Source organism: Amblyomma maculatum, chromosome 10 (genome assembly GCF_055883805.1).
Source record: "Amblyomma maculatum isolate TAMU_Amacu chromosome 10, ASM5588380v1, whole genome shotgun sequence".
In the NCBI taxonomy this organism is placed as follows: Eukaryota; Metazoa; Arthropoda; class Arachnida; order Ixodida; family Ixodidae; genus Amblyomma; species Amblyomma maculatum.
This window is the reverse complement of record NC_139353.1, coordinates 89,508,330-89,516,579: the sequence shown is the minus strand read 5'-3', so window position 1 is coordinate 89,516,579 and position 8,250 is coordinate 89,508,330.

The window sequence follows — 8,250 nt, the reverse complement described above, 5'->3', positions numbered from 1 at the left end:
TGATGATCATTTATGCACCCTCGCAATCATTTTTCCCGTGCTCAACCCTGCCGCTTACGCAGTCCTAGGCACCTGCTTGCATTTAGCGCTGTAGCACCGCTCAGTTAGAACGTGAGTTCGCTCGATATTGGCCTTCGGCTGTGCTTTCTTTCGTCAACGTGACATTGCTGTCATGCAAGGAAGGCGACGCTTGGGGGGGGGGGGGAGGGGGGTAATTTATATGGGTGAAGACAGTCATGTAGACGAAGTCTTATGACGCCTCTCGCGTGGCAGTACTTTGCTGACGAAGAGGCGAAGCCGAGGTTCTCTGCGTTGGTGTTTGTCTCGTGCGCTGTTTTCCACTCGATATGTTTCACCAACTCGCCCGTTTGGCTATAGAGTCTTTTTATGCTGGTTCGTTTTTCTTAAAGCACCACCTGCAGCAGCTTTTATGTGATCCTTAACTCTAAGGACACTTTCCAGGTGGCATAGGATGCAACTGCAAGTTGGAAGCAACGTCAGCGCCGGCGCGCAAATACCTACCAATTATTTTGGGGGACGCGCTTTTGTCCCTCGAGCAGCACGTAGAAGTGAGCACTTAGGACCGCTCTTTTTGCTGCCTCTCGATCACATGCGTTTCCCGGGTGGCCTGCCACTCCGCCGGTTATCAAGCCATCGCTGCAGAAAGCGTGTCACTAACGTGGCTGCACCGCAAATATGTTCATGTGGTAAAGAGAAGCTCACCCGCCTTACCTATTCAGTTATCAATAAATAAAAATACTTCGAGACCATACTCCAGTTCCATGCACTCGGGATTGACTGTAAAACTTGACACTAAGAACCAAAAAAAAATGAACCGACGCTGAGTACGGGCACGATTATCGACCGTTATATCTATAAATTTACCTCGTTCTGTCGTTGCTTCAAACAGTGATTTACCAGTACACTAAGGAATTTTGGTATTGTATTCTTTTAGTTGTAAGCGCAATACCATCTAGATAGATACATGGATAAATAATTTTAGCATAATCTTTTTAGCGTCGTGGTAAATGTGTCACCTATCTCGTACTGCATTTTGCGCTCAATATGTTTCATTATATGATTTCTCGCTCTGCAAACCTGGAAGCTACTCCCTTGACATTTTTCCGCCAATCCTCCTTACTCGCTTCTAGTGTTCAATTATTTAGCACATCATGACTCTGCAAACATCAGTGCCTCTCGAATCCCTGCTTTGGCGTAGCGTAGTGGTGGTTGAAGTGCCTCACGTTCTATAATACTATGCTCAATCGTTTTTCTTCTTTGCATCCAGCAGCAGCAAATCTCATCGGCGCTGTCAAACATTTGCCGGCAACATGTGAACTTCAATTCCAAGCCCTAGCCTTGAAATGTGAACCACTTCCTTGGGAACTGTCGAAAATGTTTCACAATGCATTTTTTATTGGTCGCACTATAAAGTTTGATGGTCCCTTTTTTCCAGCATTCTCTTTGCCAGCAGGTATTTTCTGAGGCTCATATCATCTGTTTGGAGTGATTTTTGTAACGTTGTCTTCTGTATTTTCTGTATTTTTCTTCCTGTTTTTTTAAAGTATATAATTATCCTCCATGTCCTCTAAATACTGCACTGCTACAATTAGTTCACACGCTTCGCCACCCAGCGCTTGTCATTCATTTGCTTGAACCGTTCTTCATACTGCGCCTTACTTTCTGCCTCCCGCGCTTCAAATTTCAACCATCCCATATAATCTTGAGCCTCCTCATTAATCGTGGGTACATGTTGTATCTTTTGGAGTTGAATTAGCGCTATCTAGTTAATAAATCCTGAACTAATCTGGCGTAATCTGTATATATTCAGATCACATGATGAGCGTATTTGCTATATCCAATATACCGCTTCGTTATGTCAAACACGAATGCTGCGAGCCAACTTTAGGAAGACATGTGTACAGCAAGAAACGACTAATTATTTTACACTAGCCGGAACGTCATATGACAAACGGTTCAGACGCAATGGCCGCTTGAAAATCCCCGAGCGGCATGAATTAGGAGAACAAAGGTCACCGGTACGAATAGCTTGGGTACTAGTCGCCGCAAGTAGACGTTTTGTACTCCTTAGCTCTCCTAATCATTTCACGCCATTCCGAACCGTCTGCACAGAAGGAGTGGTCGACTAGTTTTAAACACATGTTCCAACCTCGATTCCCGGCAGTCGGCAATATATAGCGAAATGAATGTATAGGCCTGAATGTCAGCGCTCGAGTCCCGCTGCTCTCGTCCGTTATTACGCGTTAGTCGTGTAGTCATGAGGTACAGCACCACCTTGGGCGCATGGTATATGGTACGAATTTGGTAGCGTGATTATATATGTCACGTTACCAAGGTTACGCCATACCATATGCGGCGGCTGCGTTGAGCTTCTATTTTCACGCTATGGCTCACATCATTTTAAGAATCGCACCAAGTGGTAGTGGCGCCTTAAATGACCGCCTCTCAAATCTTTTGGATACCTTTCTAGCCCGAGTGTAGCTGAGCACTCTAGGCAAACAATGGGTATCAGAGGAAGGAAAACTGATACTCTCAATGTTAGCAGCATGTAAAATGTTCCCATAATCTGCTCTTACATCCGGCCTATTTGGACAGTGAGCTGTACTGCACCTTTCCCAGTTGGAGTGCGAGAATAGAGTTACGAGGGCCTTAACTGTAACATCGCGAAGGTCGTGTGCTTGTTGTATGTTAAGATTCATCTCTTTTTAGACATGCTTGTGAATTTGACTTCAAACTATGACTTTATAAAGGTTGTAAAGGTTGGTCTTTTGTACTATTGCACTTATAAAAGCTATATTAGGGGTTAGTGAAAATGCTGAAAGCAGGTGTCATGCACGGCCACCACACCCCTCAAAAGGAGCGCGCATCCAGCGCTGTAGAGTAAACTTTTTAAAGGCGGGTCATAAGTTTACCCGAATTATTTTACTGTAACTTGATTGCGCAGGGTGAACTCATTATGACTGTAGAGAAATGCTTGTTTAGTGACTCTTCTTCCGTAGGTATGTGTTGTTAAGGTCATTTTACACATTTAAATAAATGATGCACATAACTTCAGGTCAGCTGCGCACACAACAGAATAATAGGTGCAAGAAAATCAGGGGGATAAAGGACAGTTGGTGTTTTCCTGTGTTCTTTACGGCGATGATTACTTTCTTTTACAGAAGGCCGTGTTCCCCACCTATTTTTCATTGTAAATTGCTACAAGCATCTAGAAGACTGTTGCGAAATTAAGTAGTAGTTTAGCCTGTCAGGCAGAGCCGTTTGCCGGTGCAACTTCGACAAGTTTTGGAAACCACGCAGCTTCTGAAGAGAAATGACGGGCATGCAAGTTCAATATTTTTTAGGCACTCGAAAATTGGAGTTAGTTTTGAATATGTTATATAGCTATGTTCCTCAGTTGGTAGACTCGATATACAAATATCACGAAAATAAATTGTCTGTAGAGCGCTGTATTCATACGAGTTTGTTGACATCCCCCCAAGACCTTCCTAATGAGTGGGAAAGGCGAATGGTTGAGTTTTTGAGATAGGTATAGAAAGCGTCAAATTTAGGTCCCCGCTTACCTTCGTTCTCGTAAATAAGATTCGACAGAGTCTAACTCTAAAACAGTAATACGACTGTGATATTGTAACATATCCCGAGCTAGCAGTGCTCTTGAAGAACGCTATCAGCCGGTCGCATGCCGGATTCTTCGTAGCCGGACCATTTTGTCTATTTCGTTATGAAACTTGTGCAGCGATGTTCAATAATAAAGTGTATCTGTCTGCTTGCCCGTAATCTGTATAGAAAAGAAGTTATTTTCCTCAAACATTGAAGCTCCAAAAATTTAGTAATCAATACTTATTTACTAAGACTGCCTATTTGATTGCATTTGATTACATCCAAAGTTCGCGTTCCATGTATGTCTGGCGATTAGACTAGATAACATGGAAGATGTTTAAGTTCCCAGTAACGTCATTATTCTAAATGTCTTATAAAGCGTCACCTTTTAGTGCATTTGGCCCTGAATGCGAATTATTTTGTCAAGAAAAGAAATATTTTGTACTAAAAGTGATAACATTTAACTTGGTTGCTTGCGCTATCCGAAATGAGGACTGAGGGTTCCAAAATTTACATATTCATTTCTATGCAGCAGACGCTTTTAATAATAACAGAATGAAGGCGCATCTGCAAAGGGCTACAAAATGGTTTATTGTCACACCAAAATGTGCGCTCAAGTTTTGATAGTGAACCTACTTGACAGCAGACACTTCTGCAGTAAGATCAGAAATGTTTGTAGTCACAACGAAAAAATTAGTAAAGAACTATATACTACAGAAAAAAACTACAGAACAATCTGCAGAGTAAAAGCACTCGAGAACTACAGAACATCCTGTCGTTTACGGAAAACTGCATGCTAATTCTTCGCATTTTTTAGTTCTCTGGCTTTCTGGACTAGGAGCTCTTCGAAACTTGCGGGAAGTAGCATTTGCACCTTGTGCTTTCTTTCCGTACGTACGGTGCAAATGCTGCTTTTTATATTTACATTGCGAAAATATTCATAAATATGATTTTGAAGTAGCTGATCGCTATATGGGTGTGCGTTTCAAACTTTATTACCACGAAACACCTAACCATGCCAGTTTTCCAAGTCACTCGGAGCGTTAAAATCGTATTGGTTATTTTGTATCCTGCGTGAAATTCCTAAACATCTGATCATAAAACAAAATCGTAATATTCTTGCTTTTATAGATTCCCATGGTTGCCCACACAGGCCTCTAGAATGCGAGAACTACTGTCGACATTGTGTCGGATACCCTCAAGGAGGACAGTGCGACCTCCTGATTCCTAATACCTGCATCTGCAATGTTCAAGCATCTACGAGCGGATGAGAGCGCAATAATGCAAATCTTACTTCTCAGTCAGTGTTCATTACCATCGTGAATTTCTTTCCTTCTTTGCTTTTTTGGTTTGGCCTATCGACATGGTCGAGTTTCAAATTGTACAATATATATATATATATATATATATATATATATATATATATATATACACACATATTACTCCCGTCACTCTACCTTACATTAAATACTTTCTAAGCACCTTTGTTTGAGCCATTTATGAACTGTGATGCTGCACAGCATTTTTTTTTTCCTCGCAATATCATCCATAATGAAGTATATTTCATGGTTTTATTACAACCAAACTTGAACATGCTCGGGTAATATATAGCATACCCTTTCCTCCAGTAAAAAAGTGTCAGTTCAATTGACGATTCTGGTACCACTGCACTGCTATAATGTCCTTGCAATTATATTACATAGTCTCTGACGTACGGAATAAAAAATAAAAACCGCCAACTAAAGTTCACATTACATATCTCGTGGCAGCAACATCTGCAACCTGTCCTTCATAACAAAACAGTATTTATAATGTTCACGTCACTCTATCCTTATACTATTTTTTTGTGTTCGGGATATATTTTTGCACTGACAAGGATTCTTAAAAATTATTTGATATTGGTAATCCTACATCTTATCACCCGTAATAAATTTTGACCTAATTAAAGGCATTACAAATCAAGATGGGGAAGCGAAAATTTTTGCGAACTGTGCTTTGTTCATACAATTCATTTTGGGTTTGGCTACGGAGACAGAGCAGTTAGAAGCAGTTCTAACGAGCTCAAAATGGTTTTGACATAGGAGAAAAAAGCGGCATGGGGCTTGACTGCAAATTGAGGTCTTCCATCTCATTTGCTGTTTAACGTTTGAATAAAAAAGAATACTTAAAGCACCCGGTCCATAGTTCTTTTTTTTACGTTTATGGCGGCCTATTTCATATTACAGGCAGCCGCGAATTATTTTTATGAGAAAGGAATTATTTGAGCCAGAATGAAAGATATTTGTTTTAAACACATTTATACCCCCATAATTGACTCATAGTGTGACAAGCCAAATGAAACGGGCAATTTGATCCTGAATGGAAGATATTTATTTTGAATACTTTTACTGCCACAGTGACTCACTGTTGCAGGCAAAATTTACAATAAATCAAACAATAGCTTTCTGTAAGTTTTTGTTCAACTTCAAATTTTCAACTTTGTTCAACAAACTTCCAACTTCAAAATTGGTTTCAATAAATCTATTTATGTTATTTTTCTGTGCAAGTGTTCTGCCATAACAGTGCTCATTTGGAACATGGATTGAATTACCCACTCATGAAATGCACATTACTTTTTTCGTGCACTTTTAAGTCAAGTATGACTGACAGGACAGCTTACGGTGCCAGGAGGAATTTTATGTCTTCAAATCATCGCCGAGGACTTGGAGTATACATTCGCACATTTGCTATTATATAACCTTGCTCAACAGAATCGTGCAGCCCAGTGAATGCACAAGGTTTTTACAAATACTTCTTCACTGTTGCCCCTCATTTTGACCTTCCGATCTTTCAGCAACTCATCTTTGGTTAGGTTTAAAAATTACTATCAGGAAGGGGATCTCGCAAAAGACTAGATTGTGGAAAGACCTGGTATTGCGCCTTGATACAAGCTTCAAAGTATAGGTTGTCATGAAAAAATAATATATTTGTAGCCTGGGTTAACGTATCTTCGGGACATCTAATACAGCCAAGGAAATCATTATGCCTGGGGTTTTATGTTTAATACGCTGTGTGGAATACATAAGCTCGTGCGGAACAATTCTTCGGTAAATAAGTAAAGTCGCTGCCTCGGTCAGCCATTTTTATAAACAGATCGGCTTGACGTGGACTAAGTAACTTGATTAAGAATATTTTCATCCTCGGTGAAAGTGGCCTAGCGTTCAGCCAAATAACAAAAAAACTCTATCCGCTGCAGCTGTGCACCCAACTGCAAGAAAATGTTCGTAACTCGGAGCAAATAAGTACACAAGGGTAACCTCGCCGCTGGAAGAGAGAAAAAAAAAGAGAAGACCGGTAATGTAATGAATGGCGATTTGAAATTGGACAATGAAACCCAGCATACAACCCATCAGCGTGCATCAACGCAGCAGAGCTAAACAGTGCATGTCAAAACACAATAGGGGAAAAAGCAGAAAGTCGACAATACGGCAAAAGGAAAACCAGCATACTTCAAAACAACGCAGAGAAACAAATTATTGCGAATATTGCACACAACTTCAACGTAGCTATAGGAGCAGAAGTCTTCTAACACATTGTTTTGCATGCTTTACCAAGGCAGATGGTTGAAGTTTTGATTGAGGGAGCTATTTATAACTCATCTTAAGAGCAGACGCCATAGCGCCTTCAATACTGTCTTTTGTATACCCCAAATCTTTATATTGGTTGTTTATTCTGGTTTTTATGGAATGGAAAGCGTATTATCTGTCCGTTTTTGCAATCTCTGTCAGAAGGGTGATTCGACGCACATTCTAGGTGTACCACACAGTTGCTCCCGGTTTTGGCAGCAACGAAATTTATTTTATTTATTTATTTTACTTACATGATACTGCAGACCTCTTTGGTCCAAGCAGGGTGGGCAAAATCAGTGTAAACAAGAAATAACAAAGAAAAGGAGAAATTTTTGCGTGTCATGCACAGATACACTGTGCATGTGGCCCTTAGCAAACGTAATTGGTACGAATTCCCATTGAAAGCACAGTTTTTCAACTCCAGAATGGGCTTTTGGATCTGTTGCTAAGTTGCGCTCTAAAATTCGATAATCATGACTTCTGATCCCGGAGAAGCCCAACCGTTCATGTCGCATTAGGTATCACACACTTCACCTGCAACAGCTGGACAAATAATCCACTGCGCGTCCTCATCAGGTAGGCGCGAGAGAACCGACCCGCATACTGTAACCCGTGAAGTGTACTCTGGCTGGTGTCGAACTGCTCTGAATAGATCGAAGAAAATGTTTAGAATACGCGCTCGATGTAGAGCCTCTCGGAACCATCCTCCCTGTCTTCCTTAAAAACTGACGCCCCGAACTTTGATGCCATCTCTGAGGCTTTTGCATCTCGTGTTAGACGCAACACATCCGGTTCTGTGATGGAACACCTGCAAGGCGCTGATTGTACCGCGGTTCTGAAGTGTTAGCACAAAAGGCGTAATTAGCAGCCTCGCTGAAACTGTAAGTAGGCCTGTGTTTCAGGCATTCGTGAGTCCCCTAGCTTTACTATTCTGTTGCTCCGCATGCAGTCCCTAAGGACCGCCGCATCCCGTTACCGCTTGCGATGTCCCGTATGTATGGACGAACCCGTCCACTCCTCC